The sequence below is a fragment of the Agelaius tricolor genome, unplaced genomic scaffold (genome assembly GCF_023055355.1).
Source record: "Agelaius tricolor isolate 1412-34295 unplaced genomic scaffold, bAgeTri1.0.p SCAF_13, whole genome shotgun sequence".
Taxonomy (NCBI): domain Eukaryota; kingdom Metazoa; phylum Chordata; class Aves; order Passeriformes; family Icteridae; genus Agelaius; species Agelaius tricolor.
Window position 1 is genome coordinate 2,449,268 of NW_027269273.1, and position 18,221 is coordinate 2,467,488.

The following is an 18,221-nucleotide window of genomic DNA, read 5'->3' on the forward strand; positions in this document are numbered from 1 at the left end:
ATTATACCACAGTGTTTCTAGGGCCAATAGCTAGCAATTGAAACCTGTTTATGTGACTTCATACAAAAGGTGCCAGTGTTTATCCCTACATCCAGTTGCCTTTCAGAAAATAGTCAAAAGGCATTCATTAGATGAGGAGCAGAAATTCCTTATTGATGCAATTAGAGGAACTCAAATGTGCAGCAGCAAAAGCAAGACCACTTCCTGCACACATTTGTTTCAGCTCTCATTAGGAATTCTCTTTTCAGGACTGTCAAAGGCATTTATGTAGCTGAGGAAGCCATTAAAATCCATCATTTTCTTCTGTTTCTGTTTATTGGCTGGGCTAGGCTTGCTAAGGTTGTGTGTTATGTTTTGCACAGTGTCCCTCTAATAACTAAATAAAGCTTCATCACTTAAAATGCTAAACACTGTGCATTTTAGACATGCTACAGCTGCAAAGACCTTTCAGAGAAAACTGGTTACTCACTGATGTGAGAGGAGAACACTCAAAAATCCTTTTACACAAATCAGTGACAAATCATTTTCCTCTCTTACCAAAACCCAAATGACATTACAGAATTCACACATATTCAGTTTTAATGTCTAGTCATACACCAGTGCTTGTGGGCAAAATACAGATTTGTACCCCAGCTATTCCCTGCCTTCCTTCTCCCAAAATCATGTATTTTGTTGGCTGCAGAAGAATAGAATATCCCCCATATTTGCAAATAAATCATACCTCTTATTTTGATTATCAGGAAGGGAGGGTATGAAATAATACAGCAGCACCTTTATAGAAGTCAGTAATTTAATTATCTCCATTTTGCAACTTGATTTGGCTTTGTAAACTGCACATCTTCAATCACTTGGGAAGGAACATTTCTAAAAGGCAGTCTCACTGCAGCAGATTAGAAAAAGCAAAACCTTAACAGAAGGTTCTCCTGAATTGTTACTGAAAAAACCCAATTATAGAAAATCACCTTGAAACATGCTCAATACAATGAAAACAAAGACAGAAACATCTCTTAAAAGAACTAATCCCCTTGAAAGGGTTTGGGCTGGGGTTTTTTTCATGGAATGAAACCATTCTCTTTTTCAAGGACTGTAGTGAGGAAATAGCTGAGGGTGGAAGCTGGAGCTGTACTGAGCCCTGCAAGAGAGACCCCATTTCCCTGAGTACCAGGACCCCACACCATTAACAGTGCAAGTGTTTGAGACACTTCAGCAGCACAGCAGAGCTGCACCTCAATTGTACCTTGGAAGCTGCTATTAAAAAGTCAATACACATTTAATTATCCAAGCTACTGCAGGATTCAGTTTTCTACCAGCACATCCTGGTTACCTCTGTACTGAAGCATTAGAGTTTGCTATAAACTTCATGTTAACAACCATCCCAGTACTTCAGAGGCTTTCATCTCTGCAGTGGTGACTAACATTAGGCACTGCCAAAACACAAGAGATTTGCCCCAAAACATATGGATGTTCATATATATATACATACATACACACACACACACGTGTGTGTGTGTGTACAAATATAAATACACATAAAAATAAAATTATTTTTTATATTTCATTTTAGGACTGCTAACTGCAATCAGAAAATAATTTCATACTATTACTTAAGAATTTTTGTTATTCAGAAATATTCAATGCATCTTCTAAAACCTCTTAATGGACTGTGATTGTGAGAGTTGTCTATAATTGAATTGGACTTATTAGGCTTTGTGTTTCTTTAATACCTTGTTCTAAACATTACTCAGAAAGAACCAATCCACAGCCTCCTTCAGAAAGTGATACCTGTAAAACCACCAGTAGCTCCCTTTGAATAATCAATTATAGGCATGAAAAAGAAAATTAGGCCGGTCTGCCATTAATCATGGATGGGTAACAGAAATCCAGCACGTGTATTCATGCACACACATGCTCAGATCACCAGTTCCCTGCCAGCCTGGGAACTGCAGCTGCAGGTGTCTCCAAACACGTCAGGGCCAGTGTGTGATTGCTGCCATGGTCATTGGCAATGCAGCCACTGGCTGACCACGCACAAAACACACCCAGTGGAACTCTCTGAACCTTGAGCACAGCCCAAGGCCTGTGAGCCAAGGTTTTAAATCCCACTCTAGTGCCTATGGCTTAGAAAACATTTTGAACCAGCTCCACAGCCCCTTAAAGCACATTATGAACTCCATGTTCTCATGTGGGCAAAACCCACATGAACTCAGCTAACCTGAGCCTCACCATTGTCAAATGAAACACTCCAGAAGTGACTTGGTTTGGGTGGCAAGGCCACCAGAGTCACCAATTCTAATAATCTTGTGGGAATGACTTGGTCTTGCCTAAGCAACTTTTAGTCCCCATGAAAGGCTGCCCCTCTCCTGAATACAAATGAAGTGCTGAAGCCTCAAAGGTTCCAGCAAAGAAATTTCTCCTTTGCTTCTCTCCAGGATCTAAAATCTTGATCCCACTTTGTCTTGGTTTTTGGATAGTTTGGTGCCAGTCTCTCACAAAACTGTCAAAACCTCACTGAGGTGATGCCAAGCAATCCTCAGAGGATGTCAAAGAGCCACAGCAGCTACCATGGCTCTCACAAACCTGGGAGCTTTCACACAAGCATTTTAGGCACTAAGTTGAGGAAGGAGGTGTGACCAAATGTCTCCAATGACCTGGTTCCTCTTTAATGGAGCTGATACCACCTACATATTCCAATTTTAGGAGAGCAGCAATGGGTCTTGAAGATGTGTGTATTTTTCTTTTTTTTTTCTGTTCATTTTTGGGATTTTTTAGTCATTTACTATTCCTTTTCCTGGGACATGTATGGTGTTCTGGGGCTACCACTGAAGACCAGGGCTTTTCAAGCTGCAGACAAAGTGCAGGACTCTTCCATGCCCAGTGTCATTGTCACTGGGTTGGCACCTACATGTATTTAGACAATGTTGAGACGAATGTTAGATGGAATCACCAGACTGATTCATTTCATTGTAGCACCCCAAACACGTTAAGGGCAGTCAGGACTTTCTGTGAGACACAGAGAGACCATGGCAAGCAGACATGAGAGATTTGAGGTGATTTGCTGGATCACACAGGGGCTGAGTGCTGGGAGTGTAACCCAGCCCTTGCACCCAGATCTCCTCCTTGCCAAGGCACTGCTTGGCCTCTCAGAGACCCAGCTCATGGAATATTCAAGAGCCATTTCAGAGTAACACACCACACAGAATGCACATCTTTGGGAAAAGAAAATAACTAATGCACGAAACAAATTTGAGGAGACTGGTAATGTTCATTCACCATGTTGAGATCACCTCCAGCAACTGCAGAGTAAGAGAATAATAATGAGAACAAGTGGCTTGAGTATAATGACTGCAAGCTCCTCTGCTTCATGGGTTTCATGACTCACTATCTGCACCTCCAGAGTCATCACAGCTGAAGATTTGGCAAAGCTCTCTTTTCTTATTAGTATAAAATGGTGAAACTTCATATAAAATTCAATTGCAAAATGAACATAAATATACAATATGCCTGCAAATACAATTAGAAATTTTCAGTTTGCTGCAGGCAAATGGTCTTTGCTGTCAGCCCTCAGTGCTAGATAAATATTCCATGGGTGAATTTCTGTGGAACAATAGTGACATCCAGTGGGTAGGGAGCTTAATCACAGGTATCTCCTGCATAAATCAATTCCCACTGAGATGTGTTTGCCTCTTCCCTTTGCATCCTTCTCTGTCACACAGGAGAAGCATCAAACCCTTGCAGCATAGTGAGTACTCAACTGGATGTGAGTACAGCAGCCACAACCGGCATGTACTGAATACATGGAGGAAATAAGAGCAGATGAAAGCTGCAGGAAATGGTCTATCCAGTCTATCCTGGAAGTCACTACTGCCAGGAGAAGGCAAGGAGTATACAAGGAACTCTAACAAGTTTGTGGCCTCTGGTTTAGAACTTATTATTTAGAAAACACCACTTTAATAGACTAGAAAATAAACTCAGGCCACAAACAACTCATTCAATCTCCTAATAACATAAGACTAAAATTTTTTTCTATAAATTTATAATAATGAGAGAAAGATATTATTAAACATTAAAAGAAGGACAATTCAATACCTGGGAACAAGCCAAAGTAAGAACTTCTTCTCAAAAACACACACTGTCCAAAGAGACAAGAAGCAAATGATGCAAGATCAAATTCACAAACAATAGCAAAGTCCTACAGTGGCAAATATGACATGAATGTGCAGCATATTTGCTTGGGCAAAACCTCTGGAACGTTTTGCTGTAACTACACTGGGTCTCAGTGACTCTGTGCCAATGTTCCTGCTATGATCCTAAACCACAGTGAGGGACAGAAGACAATGAACTCAGGATTACAGCTCTGTTGATAAGATTCAGATTTCACTGCCCCTAAGAAGGTGCACAGGCACTCATTTCCCTCCACACTGGAGGAAATACAGTTGTAATTCTAACTTTTGATGGCTTCAGGTGCACTGGGAGGTCACCTATCAGTCCATGCTCCAGTGCTTTGCTTTTCATCCCTAGCAAGGCCTTTGAGAGTGGGTACCATCACAGTAGGATAAAAGTTTTGATTGTGGTGTTATTTCTCAGGGTTACAGCCAAACTCTTCCCTGGCATCACCACCAACAGAGCACAGCAGGGCACACAAGCAGTAAAACATGACAGAGCTCAACAGGAGGTCATAACAGAATAAGAAGGGTTTTATCCAAGGCCCTCTGGGACAATTAGCTGTGAGCTGATGGCCAACGTTTTACCTACCAGAGAACCTGCAAATCTCATTTGGAACGAGCACAAACATCATAAAAGCAAGAATGAAAAAAGATTTGCAAGTAGGCACTGTCTTCTTATTCCACCAATCCATCACAGAAATTACATCTCCCTGCAAGTCTTGTCCTGCTCAGGCTGTGACACCATAATGACCACAGCACTGGCACTGTAATGTAAGAATAAGCATTGTTTACTGAGAAGGGGCAAAAGGCTAGTTAATTCCTATTTATTAACTTCTTCCTAAAGGGCTTAACGACCTACTGATGTTATTACAGGAAGTATTAGATATTCATGTGAAAACTCACACATTTAAGATTCTTCATCACTAAAATCAACCAAACTCTTTAACAAAACAAAATATTTCATTCTTTACTTACTGTTTGTTAATGTTTCCCACAAACTCTTTTGTTTGCCAAAAAGCAACTGAATGACTGGAGGTGTAATCTTGAAAAAAAGTCCTCCAAAAACCCCTCACATGTCCTCTTAACCAGTAAAGCCATTCCCTTTCTGTGTTCATGACCAACACACTGCCTGTGTATCAGTTTGCACTCCTGCCTGAAGGCTGAATTTTCCAACACCAGCATTGACACCATGTATGAATTCATAATTACACTTTAACCTTGCTAATTTTCCCAGCATTTTGTGACAGCCAAACTCTACTAATATATCACAGGGACATGTGACAAACAAAACATTTTAATTACTCACCTACTTACCCCCAAACCAGGACAGAAATGCATTACAAGGTTCAGTGCTTCCCTGCACCACTGAGGGGAAATCACCTGCTCAGTTCTGTGTGCAAATCCATTTCCTCCCCAAACTAACACAGCCACTACCTAGCTAGGTCAGTCTCTCAGGACCCTAATTCCTTGATTCCTTTGCAAGAATTAAGAAGAAAGCAAACCTAAGTGCAGGGACAGTGGCAGCAGCCTGCAGAAGCTGCCACCATGAACTCAGCCTTTATGAGTTATTCTCACTAAATCCAGCAGTACCCCCTGTACTTGCCAAGGGCTATAGTGGCACTCTACCCCTAGGCTGGGGTACTGATAGGAAAACACTGCATTCTCATGGGCACCTCTGTTCATGTCCATAATTATACTGAGAGATAGAAGAAAACTCAGGGAAAGGACTGCATGTGGCTTACAGCACTAGTAAAAAGTCAGAAGGGTCACTCAGCTTTTCCAGAACTTAAAAAAATTGAAGTAAAAGATACAAAATGATAGATAGATGGATAGATAGATAGATAGATAGATAGATAGATAGATAGATGAATGATAGATAGATAGATACATAGATAGATAGATAGATAGATAAAAATGGAATGTCAAATAAAATAAACATTTCTGCATCTCTTGGAAGTATTTTAAACTTTTTTTTTTCTTTTTAAAGTTGCTACTGTCAGGTTCTTGGCATCTTTAGACATCAAACAAAAACTTCTCTTTTCTTTCATACCTTACTAAGTGACAGGAAGAAAATACCTTCCTATAATGTAAGACATTCTTTCCAAAGCTGTGGGACTGAGCTGGTGTTGGAAAAAGTCTAAACATATTCCATCTTACTGTTGTTATTTCTGATGTGATTATTTCCAACAGCTGCAGAACTGATAAGATACAGCTCACAGGTGTATCTTATTCATGTACATTATTCTAGCTGAGCACATCCTCCTGGCCTTTATTTTGATCTTCATGGCAAATCCTAGGTTGTGCTGTTGGCTCTTCCATGTGCCCTTTATGGTCAGGAACAACTTACTGAATGTTGGCAGGCCAGTTCTTCACCTAATGTCCACAGCAGTTGGCACTGTAGAACTCATGGTTCTGATTTTTTGGGCATTCATATTTTCTAGTTCCCTAAAGGCTGCAAAGCTCACAAATAGACTCCAAACTAATGTAATGAGATTATCATCCCCTTCCTGGTTCAGCTCTGAGTCAGGGGAGAAAAGGGGCCCCAAACATTCAAAGGTACAAGCCAGGATCCCAGTGAAAGCTGGGCATCCCAAGAGTGCCCTGGTGGGCACCCAGGAGCCCTGATGGGCATCCCAAGAGCCCTGGTGGGCCCTGGTGGGCATCCCAAGAGTGCCCTAGTGAGCATACCAAGAGTGCCCTGGTGGGCACCCCAAGAGCCCTGGTGGGCACCCCAAGGCCCTGGTGGGCACCCCAAGAGCCCTGGTGGGCATCCCAAGAGTGCCCTGGTGGGCATCCCAGGAGCCCTGATGGGCATCCCAAGGTGCCCTGGTGGGCACCCCAAGAGCCCTGGTGGGCATCCCAGGAGTCCTGGTGGGCATCCCAAGGTGCCCTGGTGGGCATCCCAAGAGTGCCCTGGTGGGCACCCCAAGGTGCCCTGGTGGGCATCCCAAGGTCCTGGTGGGCATCCCAGGAGCCCTGGTGGGCATCCCAAGGTGCCCTGGTGGGCACCCCAAGGTGCCCTGGTGGCTGCTCCCTGCGCTGCCCTCAGGATCACAAAGAGCTGCAGAGGGAGGAGCTGGGAACCCTGAACAGCCCAGGGGAGATAATGAGCAATAGTAGCACATTAGTAATACAAATCCACTGAAAACACAAGCATCAGAAATGGATTCCTTGTTCCAAAAATACAGACTTCATAATGTATATTCTAGCATACACGCTGTCTCATTTGATTTTAATTTGTTAAAATGCATTATTTAGCACTGCACAAGCATTATTCAGCCTGTGGTGAGTTGTGCAAAAGCTGCAGGTGATAAAAGCAGAGAAAGGGAACACAGTTTACAAAAAGCAGGCTGGAGTCAAACAGAAAAACACTTCAGACAATCTTAGTGTGCTGTAACTCTTTTTTTCAGTCTCCTATAGATTATCCTGTTTATTTTAAAACAGACTGCAGCAAAGGTTTTCAAACCTGCAAATGGGAATTTAAACACCCAATCTCACCCATTTGTTGTACCAGTTGAGCACTCAACCTTTGTGACCCTTGAGTCTTGTTCAAATGTCCAGTTCTGGAGAGAAATGCAGGGGAGATAATGTTTCATAACAAAGTGCTCTGGCCAGCTCCATGAAGCTATTTTGAAAAGTTACTTCCCCAGAGATGGTGGCAAATCCTCTTGCAAGGGAAAGGGAGCAGCTGTGCCTCAGTGAGGTGCAGATGGGGCAGACCCACCTCAGTAACAGTGGCAGGGCTGCACGTTGAAAAAGGCTGTTGTTAGCTGGGGAACTGCCTTCTGACCTGCTGCAAAAAGGACTGGCACTAATTCCTGGCACACAGTTACAGTGAACTCACCTCAGAAAATAATCAACTATGGTTCACCTTAAAAAACAGCTACAGATTCTCAAGTCTGGCTTCTTTTAGCCAGAAGAGTTTATTCCTCAATTTCTCACTAATAACAATCATAGTAATCTTATACAAAAACAGTCAAAGTATGACAAAAGGATCATCTTTTCCTCTTCAAAAAAAGAGTAACATCAAATAACATGCCAGCACATCAGAGTTTTGTCAGCAGTGCACTGTATCTTGTAATGTGACACTCTCAGATGGCAGCACTGCCTTGCAGCCATCTGTGACATGAGTCACATCCTCAGAGCAGTCAGCTTCATCCTGCCCTGCCCAGAGCAGCCAGCTTCTCTGAACACCCCGAGCCAGCCAGACACATCCACTGTGCACATCCCAGCCCTTTCCAACTGGGACACTCATCCCCTGTGCTCCAGACACATCCACTGTGCACATCCCAGCCCTTTCCAACTGGGACACTCATCCCCTGTGCTGCAGACACATCCACTGTGCACATCCCAGCCCTTTCCAACTGGGACACTCATCCCCTGTGCTCCAGACACATCCACTGTGCACATCCCAGCCCTTTCCAACTGGGACACTCATCCCCTGTGCTGCAGACACATCCACTGTGCACATCCCAGCCATTTCCAACTGGGACACTCATCCCCTGTGCTCCCAGAGCTGTGACTCACAGTGTGATACCCTCACCATCCTCCTTCCAACACAGGATCCCTGCAGGAGGGATGGAAACCCAGCTCTGGAACTCCTCCTAAGGCTACTTGTACCTGGCTCCAACAGCCTCTCTGCTTTGGGGACCAAATGTTTGTCTCTACTTTGATTTATCTTCAACAGCAGTTCCCAGGTTACACTACTGACACAAAATGCAGGCCTGCAGCAAAGCCCAGCAATATTATGACATGAGTTCAGAAGCTCCAATTACCAGACAGAAACTCATCCTTCATTAAAGAACAGATTTACTCCAAGCACACTGGACAACACCTTCTACCCACTCCTGCTGCTGCTGGCAGCACAAACAAGAGTTTCATTTTTCTAGTGAGCAAGCAACAAGCACAGAAGGTATGAGGGAAAACATTCCACAAGGGAATCCTGAGCACTGAGTCAGGCTGAGCAGAAAGCAGCAGCAGTGCAGGGAAAAGGGGCTGGGAGGACAGTGCAGCTGCCTCAGTCTGCAGGTACTGAAGTCCAGCAGTTTCCATGGAGGTCTGTTTTTATGGAAGTTTAGAAAAGCACAGGAGCTTAGGCAGCCATGCACAATTCCCTGCTATCCAAAGGACAGCTGGTCTGCAGCCATAGCACATAAGGGCAAGTTCTGATGTGCAAGAGCAGTAGAAAAGGATTTGAAATTGTAACATAAGGGATTGCACTGTCAAATGTGAAAGCATGTTGGATTTGGACTGTATTGGTATCATAAATTAAAAACATCTATACATCAGTAATATGAATAGAATGCATTTTCCAAAGCCATGGAACTACTGATATGTATGCTTTGGCTTCATGTACAAACTGACATGGCAAATTCTAAATTTAACCAAGCCAATTTCTTTTAAAGCCTCATCACACTAATTACATCCATCAAGTGTGTAAAATACATTTTGTCAGCTAAGAACAGAAGACTTAAATTAAATGTAAATCCTTACTCAGCACTTTAAGCTGTTAATGGCTCTAAGTCGTTAATGAGATGATGAAAAGAAAATGCTCCTGCAGACTCTGTAGTGAGAATTTATTACAAGTACTCATTACTTCCAACCAGTGCAGATTCTGAAAGTGTCCCACATTTATGCCAACACCCCAGTATCAACAGAGAGAGATACCAAAATAATCTGCTTTGCTTGCAAATGGGCTCGTGTATGTAAGTGGGGCTTGACAGGCACCTGCCAGAGATGGGTGCCCTCCTTCCCTAAGGCAGAGGAGCTCCTCCATCCTGAAGCAGGGCATGCTGTCAGAATGGCATCTTAGCTTAACTTCCTGGCATTTAAATTCATCAAACAGTGTGAACACTAATGGCTGACTGCACAGCATGCCTGGGCTTATGTATTTTTATAATGAATTTTGATTGATCCCCTATTAGAATTAGCTCAGAAGAGCACTGGAAAGAGATTTACAGAACTATGGATGTACTACAGCAGGATGGGGGAGAACATGAGAGTTAAAGGAATATATCCCTGTTATCCAAAACTTGCAAAGTTAATTTCAATTTAGTAACATCAGGATTTATGAATTTTCATCCTTTTCACCAACTGCAGGATTTCCTGTCTCTGCCTATAACCTTAAGGAAGGTTATTAAGGGAAATTCCCAATTCCAGAAAACCCCTACATCAGGCTTAGTTCTCACTGAAAGGAAAAATATCATTATTTGATTTCTTTCTTAGATTTCTCTCTCCCAGTCTAGTCCCTTTCTTTCCTTCAATCTGAGCTCCTCTCCTCTCTTGATTAGCTATTTCAGAGAAGGAAAAAGAAAATCCAAGAGCTACATTTAAATGTACCAGATGCCCTTGAATTTCTACTGAGTTGTGCCCCTGTAAAGCCTTGTTTACAGCTTCAGCTCCAGCAGCAAGTGAGCTTCCAGGAACAAAGAAATGTTAGAGGCATTTTCACAATAGTTTTAAATTGCTTCCCCCAGTAGAGAAGACTCACTGATCAAGTAAATAAAGTGAGGTACAGGAAAGTGATTCATGCTCAATCATGATGAAAAAAAAAATGAAGTAAAGCAGTCTGGAATATTTGTACCCTCTGCAGGAACCCTGTCCCATCAACTTTTAGTGAAAATTAACATAATGTTGAAAAATTATTATGCATGAGAAAACAAAAGCTATCTCAAATGATTCCCTGCTGTCAGAGGATGCTGATTAGCTACAGAGAATTGAATTTCTGGTATCAGTGCTTTATTGGGTCACTATATGGATTTGACAGTCAAGACACCTCCTTACACTGCAAAAACGAAGCAGATTTGCCTAAGATTAATTCCACACTAGCTTAATTATTAATTAATCTCTCCCAAATGGATTTTTTAAATGTACTTGAAAAGGGCTGTGCAAATAGAAGTGCTCTGTGTATGGATAGGCCAGTTCTGCAGGCAGGCAGGGATGCTGCAGGGTGCAGCCTGCACTCCTTGGGCTGAGGGTTCATTAAAATGCATGGTTCTAACAGGCTCTGAGAGCTGCAGCTGGATAACCCTTGATCCCTTTCCTTGGGACCACAGAGCACTTCGTGTCTGTTTAATAGGGCTGTTTCAGGGTTTAATCAAAAATTTACATTCTACACCCTGGAACAAGGAGTCTTCCCCTCTTTAAAAGGTTTCAAATAAAACACTTTTTTGGTAGAGATTTTTCCTGAATATCTGTAGCCTATGCCCCTTACCTGTACCTTCTTACAATTTAATACGTGTTTTATACAATTTAATGCTTCCTCTTCCACTTCTCTGCATCCCCAACACAAAGAAAACACAGAGACTGTCACATGTTCTTTCCAGCATAAATCTGTATGTCCAATTTTACTGAATGAATTAACAGCTTTGAAGGGAAGGAGTAAACAGTGAAGTGCAGGAGCTGATGGGAACCTGTGCCAGGCAGTAGATGAAGCAGGACTGAAATTCTGTGGAAATCCAGCTGCTATGTGGCATTTGCTAACACACTGCAGTGGTGCTGCATGCTAATGCCAGTGAGAGAAAGAGGGGGTTTGCAAATCTGTGAAGCTGTACTGCCATTAAACTGTTTGGAAAACAGCCTGGAAGAAAGGAATGCCTCCAAGTCAACCAGTCAAAATTCCCTGAAAACACAGCTCCTCCCTATTTCTGTTACACCTCATAAAAACTGCTGTGATAATTACAAAGCTCATTCAGCCAATAATGGAAAAAATGTGGACAGACACCTGAAACTTCATCCCCTTCAGTTCAGTTTCAGCTCTGTCTGTGTCTGAGTCAGTTCCTTTCCATTTTGGAGCAGTTGGTCATTCCCCCAGATAATTTCTGGCAGCACTCTAAAATGATCCTCCATTTCAAGGCCAGGTTGGACAGGGCTGTGAGCAACCTGGTTCAGTGGAAGGTGTCCCTGCCCATGGCAGGGGGTGGAAAGAAATGGTTTTCTAGGCCTTTCCAACCCAAGCCATTCTATGGTTCTCTGAGTCACACCCCTAACTCAAAAGCTCTAGTCAAACACCTTCACCAGGCTGGCCTGTGCTTCTTTTCCAAGTAGTATTGGAGGTCTCCAGCAAGCTGGTAACTCCTGCATCCTTCTGGAAAAGGTCTCATGTGCTTTACATTTACCTTTCCAATGAGCCTCCTCTCAAAATACTGACAAGAAGCTGTTGTCTAAAACCATATTTTTCTATCCAATGGGCAAATTCATTAGATCTCCTCTTGCAAAAGGGTACTGGCAGAATCCTACTGAAAGGAAGTTTTGGGCAGCCTGACAACCTCAGCAAACACCTTTACCCTCTCTGTAAGCCCCTGAAGCAGCACAGGTCAGGGAAGATCAGGGCACATGCTCCTTCTGCTAGTTTCACTCTGTTACAGAGTGTGTAATGCACAAAGCAGGGCTTGTCCCAAGGTCTCCAAGAGCAGCTTTCCCAGGATAACTGTCAGGGCAGGTGTGTTATTTTTTAGCAATTGTTGTTTTGCTTGACAGCACTAACACTGACTGCAAGAACAACAATATATAACTGCCTTCTGCCTTCCCTTTCTGTTAGTGTTCCACACATCAGAGCTTGCAGAGCCTGTGGGAAAGAAGCCAGTGACCATTAACCTTCACTTTATTTTATGCTTTTATAATTTCAGGAATTTAGTTTCAGGCTTGCAGCCTTCAGGGCTGCAAAGTTGAGACTGGAGTAAAATACTGCAAAGCAGCAAATGTTTGGCATAAGTTAGAAGGAAGAGCTTTTCCTGAGTCCCCATGTCATTTCTCCCAGCTCTAATGCAAACTTTGTTTCAAGGGATTTAACAATTTTTTCTCGAGTTGAAGTAAATGCACCAGAGATGCTTTCTGCTTTTTAAAGAAATAGCTCCTGGATTGACAGTGGCCAGTTCACTAAGTCCCCAAGAAGTCACACTGAGTAGGCAACACCTGACTGTCTTTCAAATCCTGAATTTCTTGTCAATGGACAAGATGAATCAAGGCTGGAGGGATGGCCAGGACAGCACATTCATATCTTTGTTTCCACCACCCATATGAACCCAGCTGAAAACCCTATTGCTATTAAAATCAGGAAATCCCTCTTGTACCTTCATGCTCCCCTTTTCTTTGACTCAGACTGGCCCACTAAAACTCTAGACAAAAACACCTCCCAAAGGGTAAGTGTGCCACAAAATCCCAGGACAAAGCTTAGTGAGAACCCACTGGCCTGAGGACTTTGAGGGTATGGTTACCATAAAGTCATGAGGCTGTTTCAGGACGTTTACCCTTCATACATCATTCACACAGCAGAGCATTCCCAAAGGTGAGGTGAATTCCACAGACTCCCATGTGCTGCACTTTGTAAATCACTGCCATGAAAGTAGGACAGTAGTGTCATGCTGACAAGAGGCCTTAGCATTTCAGAATTTCCTCAGTAAATAAGCTTGACTTGTGGTGACTGCAACAAATCCACTCCCCCAGCATCACAGCCCTTTGCAGCACAGCCTTGCCTGGGCAGCACAGGGCAGCTGAGAGTGCCCCTCCACAGCACCAGGGCCTGGCTGCAGGAGGGGACACAGCAGGAACACCAGCAGCTGCACTTCAGCTGCACCCTCCCTGCCATGCAGCACACCAGGCAGGCATGCAGCATTACTCTGTGAAAACTGGGGTCCTTTATTCAGCTTACAGAATCATTTCATTTAAGATTTATAAAACTTAAAGACTGGACAAGGGGCAAGATAAGGCAGCAGTGCAGAGAAGGATGGTTTCATCATCAACAGCCCTTTCTGCATTCTGTTTATCAAAGGCCTGAGTGATTAAATAGGAGCCATTAGTTCCTATTACACAGCAAACTGCAGCAGAGCCAGCAGGCCACTCTGCAGTGGAAGGAAGGTGGCACCACTGGTTCTTTACATCTCCTACAAATCAGGGTCAGGGAGTTCAGCCATCTTGACTGCAGGTGAAAACCAGATAATAATACACTTTGTGTCTTGTCCCACATTCTGCTCAGGGAAAAGAGCCTTGAGCCAACACACAGTGTCAGAAGGGTTGGGTTTTCCTGAGTGCTGCAGGCTGCTGGCTCCCAGTAATGAATTCTAAATGCACTCCACTGCCATTCCCTGTTCCTGCTCCAGGGAAGGCCTGGCACAGGATGCACTGTTCCCACCTGTGCTGCTGCTCAGCAGGGCACTGCTCACCACTTCCTCCCAAACCAAAGCAGGCCAGAAACCACCAAATTATTTTCATTTTTCCAAGTCAAGTCAGTCCCCCAGTGAGCCGAGTATCTGTAGTGAACTTTGCTAACCTTCAACTTGCTTATGTTCTCAGAACTTAGTACATAGGGACATAAAGATTTCTTCCAGATTATATCCTCTATAGGAACTCTACATCTCTTCTCTTTCATTGCTTTGCTTGGTGAATGCAGAAATCAAACCCATCAACTTGGAAAATATTTTCCTTATTTGGAGTTTTAGTATCAAATATGGGGAAAAAAGTAATTTTCCAGTAATTCCAAACTGGAAATAAACAGCTCATCAAGTCAGTAATCTATCAATTAATAAATTAAAGATTATAACATTTCTCCTCAACTGCTTCAACAATAGAATTAATTAGTTCTAATTAGAAATAAATGTCAGTCCTTGAAGTACTTCAACATCAAAAATGTTGAAGCACCTTTCATTAGAGAGTCTCTAAACACTTTGCAAGACATTATCAATGCCATTTGTACAGAAATGAGGTTCTTTTCAGGCCATGGCAGCACTGGGAGCAGATGCTCAGCCTCCCACAGCCATTATTTTAGTGATTGTTTTCTTACTCACAAAGTGGAAGCTGGGGGGAGACATGAGTCATGTGAAGTGAGAGCACAGCATCGTGCAGCAGCAAGGGAGCAACCCCAGACACCTCCACCCACATTTACAAAGGTACAGAATTTCCTACACTAAAACATAACCTTAATCCTATAACAGCACACTTCCACAAATGTTGCTTGAAACCTATAGCCTGTCAAGCCATAAAATACAATTACTCAGTGCTGATAATCACCACTGTTGTAGCCTGTTGTGGTTTGGCAGGCTCTCCTCCTCCAGTGTCAAATATAAAACAGATGATGGTGGCCTACAGAACTTAGGGGAAACATAATGCCTGACAGCAGAGCAACACTGCATGGAAAAGCACTGTATCACCTCCAACAAAATAAACAAGCCAGAACTCTCACAAGATTCATACCAGCAATCATCACCACCAGAATAAATAGAGGGTTTCATTTTACTTGTTTTAAAAGGCTTATTCCACTTGGTGAATTATGGCTGTTTTTTCTAAAGTGGCTCCTAATCTGATTGCTCAGAGATTTATGTACGGTCACAAGGTTGGGAAATTGTTATTGGGAATGTCTATTCAGATGAGAACTTTCTGAAAATTGAGATAGGGACTAAAATCAGATTTTATACCTCTCATTTAACAATCTATTAATTGATGTCAGTGGAAATATTAACTTTGTATTCACAGTGCCAGACAAAATTCTGTTCCATTGCTTAACCATATTTGTCCTTCCCAAGATGACTTAGCAAAAGCATATTGATGCTGTGCTATTCATTCGAAAAGACCCCAGCCTTAAAAAAAGCCCATTTTTATCCCAGTGTTTGTATCAGCACCAGGAGGCAGCACTGGCCACGCCTGTCCATGATAAAGTGCTGAAATCCAGCTGAAATGAAAACAAGCAGTGCCCACCTGGTAATGAGCACATCACCACCAATGACACATGTGGAAATGAAAGATGTGTCCAAAACTGGAGCACACCTAGGAATGTGCTACCCCACATCCTCCAGAGCAGCAGCAGCTCAGGAGAGTTCTACATTCCCACATGGGGCCAAACTGCCAAAGGCTGCTTTTCCCCAGGATGGGGAGGTATAAACCTCCCTGTGTTTTACAGGCTGAAAATTCTGATCAACTTCTGCATCGCAAAGGATGAGAGGTGGCCCTGGAGAAACTCAGAATCAAACCAGAACAGATGCCAACAGGAAAACTGTTTTCATTCCATTGTGCCTCTGTTTAAAAAGCTCAGATTGTGATGATACACAATACAATAACCTACCTTGACTGTGAGGATGTATTTGCATCAGCACAGACAACAGCAACACCTCACAAAGGAAGCAATTCATACACAGAGCATTGAACTGTTTGTGCTCTCTCCTGAACCAAGGATATCACAATCACAGTAGGAAATGTCATATCAGACATGCCTAGCAGGCTTTCTGACTGGGTGCAACCTGTGTATAACAAGTACAAACAAACACATACCAAAAAAAAAAGAAAAACAACAAAAACCCAGAAGAAAAAAGCTTATGATAGTTAGAAAATGATGTCTTAGCCCTTAACACAGCCATGCAGGAATGTGGATCAAGTACTATACTTCAAATAACACACCTGTAAGTGTTCTCATTATACACATAGAAATGAAATCTTTTTATACAAAATTTCCACTAAAACCTTACCATCATTGAGGTCTGGCAGCAAGTTCTACAGATGAATTATGGACTGTGAATGAAAATATTTTAATAAGCCATTTTAAAATCAATTCCCTGTCCCTTGAATCCACTGCTCCTAAACATTTTCCTCAGCAAACTCCAAACCATTTCCCTTTCAACTAATCTTCCTTGGTAATAGATAATTAGAATTGACCACAAACTCAAGAATAAAAGGCAAAATATTTACACAAAGGCATTATTAATGTACTCTTAACAAGCCTTTTGAACTGTGTCCAGAAGGACACAACATAGTCTTTTTTCACTGGTAACACTTTGTTAAATACTAACAGCAGAGGTCTGGCATCAAAATCATTCCTATCATTGCCAACAGGGAATACTTCACATTTGTGAATTGATTCTGCTTGGTAAACTCTTGCTCGTTCTCGTAGCTTTGCAGAGTTCTGGAAGGTCCTGCTTGCATTCCTAGACCTGACTGACCCAAACAATTTATATTACCTGCACATTTTGCCATTTTCCCTTTCCCAGAGACTTCAACTTGCAGCATATGAATCTACCCTGAATACCTGAGGGCTCCCTGCTGTTAACCTTTTGCCATGTGGAAAATTGACACCTCATTCCTTCTCTGTTTTCTGTCTCCAGACAGTTCCTACCACAGAAGAGTAGCTCCCCTTTCACTTCAGCAATGTTTAGCTTCCCAAACAGCCTCTTATGATGAACGCTAGCAAAGGCTGTCTGAGCCCAATAAATTCTGTCAATGTGCTCTCCTTTACCTGGCAGACAGCACTGATGAGCTGTTGGGGTAGAGCTGCCCTAGAAAGAAAATATTCTCTGGGCTGCTGCTACTTGAAAGCACCTAAGGCAGCAGTAATTACCTCTCCCCATTTACCCCAGCCCCTTAAATGCCATTTAGCAGACTGATAAACTGCAGCTTTGTGCAGTAGGTCCAGGATCTGCTGCACCATCTCCCAGGGAACACAGCTGAGCTTCCAGCAGCAGTTGGGAATTCCTCTCTATGCCGAGCTCAGGGGGTGCCTGTGATGTTATCCTCCATTTAGTGTTTTCTGATTTAACTCTGCTTAGTGCTAGTTTACAACAGGCCATGCTTCTGGAACTGCACAGCACTGAGGCTCTGCAGGGTGCAAAGCTCCAGCTGCTCCTCCAGCCACACGCACGGACTGAGCCGTGGGGCTCTCCCAGAGCTGTCACTGCACAGGCACAGCACAGGCAGCAGCACTTCCTTCACCTGCCCTCAGAAAGCACTGAGGTGAATATGAAAATTGAGATTTATCATGCTAAAAATACCCTTCAGTAAGGGGTGTAGAATCAAATTTGATTAGGGTCTTACTGTTGTACAATGCAGAAGTGTGTAAATTGCACAAATTAAAATCTATTTGTTTGTGGCTGGCAAATGGAAGTGCATGTAATACTAGACACAAACAGCATGCAAGTTTACAAGCATAGCAAATGCTCAGATAAAGGCAGAGTTACTTCAAGTAATTTTTATTATTCTAACAATCCATGCATGACTGCCTCCAGAGTATACACAAAAGAGAAGAAAAATAACATGTAAAATATTTGGTTATAAAACACATATGAAATCTGTCACATTTTT

General features: G+C 42.8%; 2 protein-coding genes across 9 annotated transcripts in view; one reads left to right on the plus strand and one right to left on the minus strand.

Moving 5' to 3' along the window:
- The window catches only part of CTNNA3 (catenin alpha 3), a 435,224-nt gene that overhangs the window by 245,742 nt on the left and 171,261 nt on the right, over positions 1 to 18,221 (minus strand). The gene's annotated exons all lie outside the window — the stretch shown is intronic.
- LRRTM3 (leucine rich repeat transmembrane neuronal 3) overlaps positions 1 to 18,221 on the plus strand; it is an 83,803-nt gene that overhangs the window by 3,078 nt on the left and 62,504 nt on the right. The window lies entirely within an intron of this gene.